Source organism: Pocillopora verrucosa, chromosome 10, assembly GCF_036669915.1.
Source record: "Pocillopora verrucosa isolate sample1 chromosome 10, ASM3666991v2, whole genome shotgun sequence".
In the NCBI taxonomy this organism is placed as follows: Eukaryota; Metazoa; Cnidaria; class Anthozoa; order Scleractinia; family Pocilloporidae; genus Pocillopora; species Pocillopora verrucosa.
The window spans coordinates 1,442,474-1,451,884 of NC_089321.1; the positions used below are offsets into that span (position 1 = coordinate 1,442,474).

The following is a 9,411-nucleotide window of genomic DNA, read 5'->3' on the forward strand; positions in this document are numbered from 1 at the left end:
CGGGAAAGCTGTGACTATGATATAGATATGGGTAAAGCACTACATGAGGACAACGTGTTAAAAACCGTTTACCTCGAAAAATGGAATGAACTGCTTCAACTGAACTGCTTAAAACATCAATCCGTGGCAGTTAAAAAAGTGAGAGGTAGATTCGAATATCATATCAAATGAAGAGATTTGTAGAGATAACTATTCGAACAGTAAGATATGATGACGCCCCTTGCCTGACGATGGTACTTCTGAGGATATTGTCGCGGTGATACTCGCAAGAAAGCAGAAAATCAATATCAGGAGATTATTAAAGAGCTTGCACTCTTCTGGCACTTCTGGCAAAGAATTCGCCGGATGCACATGCGTGACATTTTTCGAAAGTACGTAATCTGTTTTAGAGTCACAGGTTTAGTGCAAATATTTGACCCTTCAACACATTAGATACTCGTCCATGTAATGTCTCTAGTTTACTAAGGTCTTAAAACGCTTAATTGCATGGATTTTCCTTCTACGGCTGGAGGGCTAGAAGCAAATTCTCTCGGGAGTAATTGCTATTGATTTCTAATTTAGGGTTTTTTGGGGGTCACTAAACATAAAATTTATCGGGACCTATACCCCATTCACACCAGCAAAACATGTTTTGTTAAACTGGTTTTCATTGAATGAAAATTATAAACAGAGAACTGAAAAACTTGATTTTCCATTGGATTCAAGTACTTGCTAACTTGCATTTCCAATGTGCTACATTCAAGTCAAAAATATTCGGTTAAATAGTTTCTATGAAGAAAAAAAAATTAAACTGTGTTTAACAAAACAACTTTTAAACATGTTTAAGCTTTGGTGTGAATGGGGCACTAGTTTCATGTTCTAATGGCAATAAATAGCAAATAAAAACACATACACTTGAGAAATAAAGTTAAAAATACCAGGGGTTCTTTAAAGCAATTAGTAGTAGAAAGGGAATTAGTTCTGGTCAATATTGACATTTCATATCCTACTTCCAAATCTAAGGGACCGCGCTGAGGGAATAAGAAAAACGTACATGTATGAAAATGCAAATAAAGGAAAATGAGAAAACATAGGAACCCGTGTTTTCTGCCCTTTTGCAGCGTGTAGAAATCTTTTGAGCCAGATCTACACACCTAAACCCCACACACGCAATGAAACTCGAAAGAGTGTTGCGTACCAACTGGCTCCCACGTGCACGCAGAAAAAGTCACGCAATTCAACGCCGGAAATACTCGATCAAGAGAGATGTAGATTTACATGTAGTTGTAGAATGCTTGAAAAAATTCCGATACTTTACGATCGAAGTATGCAAATACACATAGAGATCTGCAGAATATTCTGAAATTGTTATTTAGCAAACAGCATGAACAACGCCCATGAATAATTCCTAAGTCTTCGGGTCACGCCATAGACTTTATTTTGGCGGAGTTCTGCATAGAAATGTTCGATGGGGGTAAGTGACAACGACTACTCTATTTTAGTTTTATCTTCGAATTTGATAGAGCTATTGATATTTCCTCTAAAGCAAGAGGGCAGAATTTCTCGTCTGTAAAAGCCGAAGTTGTCTTACACGGGAGCTTGTATGTCAACCAACACGCAGAATATGACTTTAAAATCTCCTAAAATGAGCGATAATGATAATAAATAATCAAATCATAGACTTATGAGTGTTTTGTGCCGTACAAAAGACATATTTACCGATTTTAGCAAATCTTCAAAGTAATAAACGACAGAAGAAAGAAACGCTACGATTTTCCCATAAAAATTTCGCCTATAAGCATCTCCTTAAACGTGAAATTTTCCCTTCCTAAAAAACTCTCGAAAAAATTTTCACATTTTTTTAGCTTCCTTCAACGATCTTGAATAAGTAGCTATAAAATGTTGGTTTATTTGCTTAAGTGACTGCCTAGAGCCAGAGTTACGTTTCATAAAGGTTAATCTGATTACTGTAAATTAACATCTCCAAGACTATACATGATTATAACATAATGAGTATCTACACAACGAAGGTTCTTAGCTGCTCTCTCTTGAGGCCTGAGTTTCGGTGCTATATAAATCCGCACACAAACTACCTCGTAAAAATTTAAACACCTTTGCGGTGGCTGGATACAAGGCATCATGTTAAATATCGTTACGTTACATGGCTCGCTAGAGCCTCCAGAAATCGCCTGTGATTGTAGCTTGCAAGGCGCTTTGATTTTCGTTCTTGTCTTCCTCTCCTTTTGATAATTATTATTTAGGAAAGAAAACGGAAAAATAAATCAAAATAGAAAAGTATACGAAACTATTTTTATTCGTTGGATTCAATTTCGGGTCGAATTCTTCACCCTCCTTTCTGTTGTTATTTCACCCAACGTTCACCCACGCTCGTTAATTGCTGCATCTGATCAAAAGGACCAGTAAGATCCTTGGCTGGCTCGAGATAATGAAAAATACGTAACTGAGCTTAATTATTGCAATTTACTGTCCACCAACACTCTTCTTTTACGGTGAAGTGTGCCTTATTGTGAAGAATCAATAAAAACTGCATAAATTAAAAACGCTTGGACTTCAATGGGTTCGCAGTAAACTCGCATTAATCACCTGGAGCTCTCCCTCTAACAGCTTTTTCCCTTTCTCACACTGAGCCTCTGAAAATAAAGGTCTTCAGCTTCCGCTCAGTAAGACTGAGTTTCGCAAAACCGGTGGTGTTATTTCAGCATGGACCTGGGCAAACTGAATTAAGATGACCACTGCGATAAATTCTTCCCACAATCCTTCAAGGACTTGCAATGAACTGCATTCAACTGTAATATGCCAGCCTCCCCACCTCATTGTTACCCACCAGAAGATGACGTTTACACCACAAGTATCGTAAGAATAAATCAACGTGATTCTTAAAAGATAAAATTACGACTCCAAATATCTGTCTGGTGGATTATTTGGTTTCAGGGTCATCAGCTTCCGCCGCTAATTCCGGCTCAGGTTTGATGAAATCTAGGTGCGTCTATCAGTATGACTGATAGAAAAAACAACAAAATATTAACCTGCATTTGCACTTAAAAAGAGCACTGTTGATATTTCGAAATGTATTTTTAAAGCAAACGTGCAAGGTCGAAGTAATCAAATGAGGTCTGATGGAAATTTAAATTGACTTAAATTTACTGACCTATAAACACGGGTCGTTGGGACCTCTGTTCCTCTCTCAGCTCTTTCAATTCATCTATAATATCCATATCTCGCATATACCAGGTCTCTAGCTCTTCAATGCATCTTAACTCGTTTGGCGTCAAAGGATCACGAAAAAGATCAGCAATGGACTTCTCCCACTCATCTCTCTTTGCCGGACCAATATTTGTCGCAATTCTTAACAGAGCCTCACTAATTTCCTCCCAGAGACGAGTAAAATCGATGTCAGATATTTCAATATGCGATGGTGACCATAAATTCATTTCGATAATATTTTATTCGTATAAATCTGCCACCAGACTGTGGTCTGAGCCGTTTGGTAAAAACATCCCATCCTCTAGGGGGAGGGGCCAGGCCGCAAATTGTCCTGAATAACTTGAAGATTAATGTGATGTCAAAATCGTTGGACCTGTCATACACCCCGGGGATGGGTTCAGACAAACCCTCTCTGGTTGGGTAAGTCCTGCTCTTCTCAGCTGTGCCTTTATGGCAGGGGATAAGCGAGTCTCAAAGGGAGATCAGCTGTGTGAGTGAATGGAGTCGAACGTCTCCCGGAAAAGCTGCACACCTCCACACATCAGTAATTGTGTCAGGCGATGAAAATTTGCTCTAAGACTTGTTGATCGTAGGGCTTCTTCTGCCATGTCAAAAATACTAGTCCTAAGATCGGAAATGAATATGACAAGTAAGGTGACAAGTGCGGGAAACCCGTAAAGACATTGATAGCCATTAAATCAGCAGCAAGAGTTTATAGTGCGATAATATATGTATTTATATATTTATAGGTGTTACTGAATTTAACTGCCTTAGGGAAGCGTGTTAGTAATAGTATATGTGAAAAAAAAGCCTGTTCTAGCTCTCTGACCAGGGAAACTGATTATTAAGGCCATCAAACAAAAAGGCCTTATGTTTGAACCACTAAATTGCGCCCTTCCGCATAACAGTTCTATGCCCGTATTCTCTCTGTGGGCCTTTACTTTTGTTATTTCTTTTTCTTTTTCTTCCGAATTTTTCAGACAAACAAAAATTACATCTGTCTAATAAAGAAAATAGAGAAGCCTTGACTGTGCTCTGTTCTGTTATAAAGCACGAAGGAAGCGGGGTGGTGGGGAAAAGGGGGGGGGGGGGGGGCTAGAGCACGAAAAAGAAGTGTAGGGAGAATCAAACACGAGACAGTAGTTTTTTATTCGGGGATTGGCCCGATTGCCTTTTATGTTCATTCTTAATAAAGTTCGAATTTGTCTTGTCAGTAAAGGGCTATTGTGTTTATGTAATAAAACAAAATAATACATGGTGGCTTGTAGATATGAAAATTTTCTCGTCATTTTCTCAATCGTTCGCTGTGGCTAACTCGTGAGCTATGCGACCTAAAACGTTCGAAGAGGAAACCTCCATATCTAACGTGCGCCCATGTGTTATTCTCTATTTATCATATAAACTATGGTATTACACATGGATTTCCAGCCCTGAGAAACAGCCGTCCACAACACTCGTGAAAAAAACAACCCAGGAAAAAAAAAACTCTTGCATGCTACAACGTGCTTGTGTTTCATCTTGAGCCTCAAGCGCCAACGCTCTTTAGGATTTTTATTCAGGGGATTGTCGATTCTTTTATTTCCGGGTTTTTTTTTTTTTTTTTTTTTTTTTTTTTTCCATTAATTAAAGTTGACTTTTCTGGTCAGTGAAGGGCCCATTGTGTTGATATTGATAAAACAAAATAATACACGATTGGCTTGTAGAGTATGAATTTTCTCTTTTGCTCGTGTTACTCAAAGTTTAAAAACTCGACATATCACAGTGCATGCTCCATTTCCTGAAAAAATTGTGTTGAAATCTGAAAAAAGATACAGATAAAGACACGCACGTTGTTTCTGTCAGGTGTAATGATAAATTTTCCGGTCTTGTCCCTTGTTATCATATTTGTATTATTAATTAATCATTTATCTTACAGCATTGTCTTCCGATTAACTCCACGTGACTCGTCCCTTTCTTCACACCCTTCCAAGGAATGTCTGTTTTGGTATGAACAGCTGATATAGTCTAACTGTATGGTAATTGGAAGCTGTCAATAATTTTAGATGAAAGGTCAAGTTTTCGCTCAAATTTCCAAAAACTACTCAGTTTTCTCTCTTGGTATATCTCTACTTCAACAGAACTGTGATGATTACTTACAAGAAGTTAAATGAAAAATTTCCCATGTACATCACAATCGCAGCATGTGATTTCACAGGAGCATACTCAGTGATTTTTCTGCCACTACGAGTTACATCGGATGACGGAGCAGACCAAATAAAGAACAAAAACACATTGAATCGTGATCTATTGTGTCCACCGCTTCCGGAGAGTAAGGCGCGGAGGGCGTAGAGGGGGGCAGCGGCGTTGAGTTGCTGAAATACATGCTGAGAAATTTCATTATCCTGTAATATCGCGAAAGGAAAGAACATAAAATATGGACTGGGACCATCGGACCCCTGGACCGTTGGACTATTTTTTGGACCATTTGTTGGACCATTTTTTGGAATAATTTTTTTGGACCAATTTTTGGACCATTTTATCGGGGGGAGGCAGATTCATCTACAACAGCGGTGACTTATTGTCTCCGCTTACGTCAAGCTGGGAGCCAGTGAGATCTACAAAATCGCTACGATGTCCATCAATTCAAAGGACGGCAACTCATTTGTACTTCCTACTACAGATCTCGTAAATATTGCGTTTTTTTCTGAGTAAAGTTCTTTTTCTGCTGATTGAATGGTGAATTAATACTTCCGTTGCGAAATGTATCAATCATCCTTTATGTAGCTCTTCAGTAGTAAAGAAGAGTCGCTACACCTTCTTAAAGGACAGCCACGAAATTGCTGACTGTCGACTATTATCACGCAGCGGACTTTGCTTTGAGTACCTAGGGATAAAAACCTCTGTTCTGGGCGTGGCGTCCAAAGCTGACGGTTTTTTCTTTTTCTTTTTTGGCACTCGATGAAAATAATAGAAGGTAGCAGAGCCGCCGAAATAAGCGACGGAAAATTGGACTTCTACTTCCTACTCCTACTAGACACTCTTTTCGCGGTTTCGCCGCTCATTTTGCGACTCTATGGTTTTAAAATACAGCCAGCAAGCTGGATTTTCCTCTTCCTGGCAGCGAAAATGAGTTAATATATGCATGAATATAGCACTTTATCTCCATGAATTCACAATGGCAGCCAATGCCGTTGAAAGTGATTGTCCATCTCCCATAGTATGATCAGCCATACCCTAAAGATGCATAGCTGCGTGTCGGAACAGGTTCTCGAGGTGTACTTAAAAAACATTGGTGAAATTACTTCATGATTTAGGGTAAGCTGTTTTGCAAGCAGATCTTACTAGACTTAAATTTTTGTTACTCGTGTTTCCACTAAACGTCCATTTAAGCTACAACTGAGGTGGGCAAAGGATAGTCCGGGTTTAACATGCAGAACCCATCTAGAATGTAAAGAGGCTTTAGCCTTGATGGTTTTGCGAAATGGATTTTTGGGTTCACCTGAAAAAAATAACGTTGTGCAAAAGAAACTTTCTACTGCTCTGTGCTGTGTGTATCTTTCTCATTTTCTAGTGTCTTTGGTTTTCAAAACCTTGTCGTAACATTTTTATTATTTTTTTGTGGGGGGGGGGATCCGCAAGATGTAAATTTTTTTTTGATTAAGTGACGTTTTGGACTTTATAAGCCGGGGTTTGACTAGTTGAGTTTGTCTCCATGACTGAAAGAACTGATTTTAGGGATATTCGAGTTGGTATTAAAATAGAACAGCATAATTCACAAAAGAGTTCTTTGTGGCTCAACCGGTAGATCTTTGATACGACCGCCAAATTAGATGGTCTTTCTTCAGTTGGAATCCTCATAGGATACTTGATTATTTTATCTGCCATGAGCTCGTAAAAACGTAATAACTTTAAAATGATTAAGATTCGAAGCTAGTGATAATCATGGATTACTAAATTGTTTTCGAGCTCGAGTGAAATAATATATTGTTAATTGTACTGATTTCCCAGATATATTAGGGAAAGTTGACTGCGAGATGCTTTCAGGCAGGCAAAAGATAAGGTTATCAAACCTTTACAATAAATGTATGTTTGAGGGCCTGCTAGTATTGTTGTTGTTTGTGATATTTTCCATCTAAATCATGCCATATAACTAATACCTCACTTTTGTAATATGAAGAAGCCTGTGGCTCTCATAAGCCTCTTCGTTTCTCTACAGGCTTCCTCGCCACATGTTAAATTTTCAGTTATATCATATTATATTATATTATATTAATGTATGTGTCCACGGTCGAGAAAACGAGGAAAAGCGATAATGTGGCGGTGCAAGAGCCAGTGGTCGGGCATTATCGCGCTCCCCAGTAAGAAATTACCGTAAAGGAATTTGATAACAAGTTTTCATCAAAGAGATTTAATTTGGCCTGTGGATGAAAATCGAATTGAATTTTTAAATTTACACTCAGCGACAAGTTGACTTGATAGATTTTTTATGTATTCAAAAATGACCTCTTTGTCTTTCATTTTCCTTCAATTTGATTGGTTACTTTAAACGAGCCTTGAATCTGATTGCTTATTTTGTTTTAGTGTGTATTTCTTTAAATATCACATTCGTACCTACGAATGTTTTGAAATTCTTCCAATGCACAAGTTATAGCCAAATGCCATGTAATTTCACAAACCATTCGAGTTTGCCCGCCGTTCAATGGTTACGAATGATGATGTCGGGCATCCTGTGCGATGTTAGGTATCATCTTTAGATAATCATAAATGGCTTCAATTTCATTAACATTCCAGAACCCCGTTATTTTTCATTTTACACTTTCCCGTTACTTCTCATTCTATGAAACATACTCGTCTCCCTACCTGCGATGATAATTAGGAACAAAGTTTATTGAACATGGTTGCTATGATTTCTTTTCCTTATGAAAGTTGTCCGCGTATTATATCAATTACGTCTACATGACCAATCGATTGAATCACAGCATTTGTATTCTCCTAGTATCAAGTTGCCCTTCTTAAAGTATTATTTGATAAGGTAAAGCAAAGAAAATTCAGAAACGAAAAGCAGCTCTTGGCTGAGCTTTGCCCGTTGGTCGTAGTTGCCATGCACTAATCTTCTGTTTGTTGACATTCTTTAATCCGAGCCACAAAGCATGACAAAGGGAATTAATAGCAGAACACACAGTCGTATTATTTAACCGAAGTTGCGTTTAATGCCATTGCTGGCGTATTTTCATAGAACTAATTACTAGTTTGGAAAATAACATCGTGTATACTTATAACGTCTACATGATCAATCAATTAAATTGCAGAATTTATCCTCTCCCGGTATCCAGTTACCCTTCTCAAAGTATTATTGCAAAGAAAATTCGGAAACGAAAAGCAGCTCTTTGTTGAGCTTTGCCCGTTGATCGCAATAACTGTTACGTGTACAGTTGCTGTGCACTAATCTTCTGTTTGTTGACATTCTTTAATCTGGGCCACGAAGCATGACCGGAAGGGAATTAATAGCAGAACATCGAATGCCATTGCTGGCGTATTTCCATATAAACTAAATACTAGTTTGGAAAATAAAATCGTGTGACAAGAACCAACTTCTGTAAACATGAATTTGATAGGGCGTTTGGGGCCCTCTCCGATCTCGAACATAGAAACTTTCTTGGATGAAGTTCCTACTTCCTTGTCTTGAGACACGGATGTTTTAAACGGATGATAGGTTCTCGTCATGCTAATTATAAATGGTGAAATGTTACCCCAGAGACTCTAAGGCCCCTCTTGAGCTCGTTATAACTTGTCTCTTATGACTTTTTCCCTACCTGAGGTTGTCCAAACGTCAGTGACTTTTATGTTATCGACAACAGCCTTTTTCAAGACTACTCTCCCACGGACCTCATCCAGTAATTATTCTCTGGAAGTTGAATGAACGACAGTAAAACACTTGAACACACTTGTCTGTGTTTGATGGGATGGTAATAAGGCTGACTGTGTTAGTGTAATTACACACTTGAGAGGGTATGTTATCACTCCAACTAATCCTGAACATTTTTGTAAAAAAATGAAGCGAATTGCGTACATTTTTTCACAGACCATTGAAGTAGGCAAGTTCTCACCATGATATGAACTTGTGAACTAGTTTCTTTGTTGAAATTTCTTATTTCGAGAACGATGTTGCCGAATCACAGAAATGCATTGATTCAAATGTAAATTTTCAAGACTACTCTCCCACGGACG

General features: G+C 38.3%; 1 pseudogene; it reads right to left on the minus strand.

Moving 5' to 3' along the window:
* Window positions 1-3,140: 3,140 nt before the first annotated feature.
* On the minus strand, window positions 3,141-8,907 carry LOC136283935 (uncharacterized; annotated as a pseudogene).
* Between the last annotated feature and the right edge of the window lie 504 nt (window positions 8,908-9,411).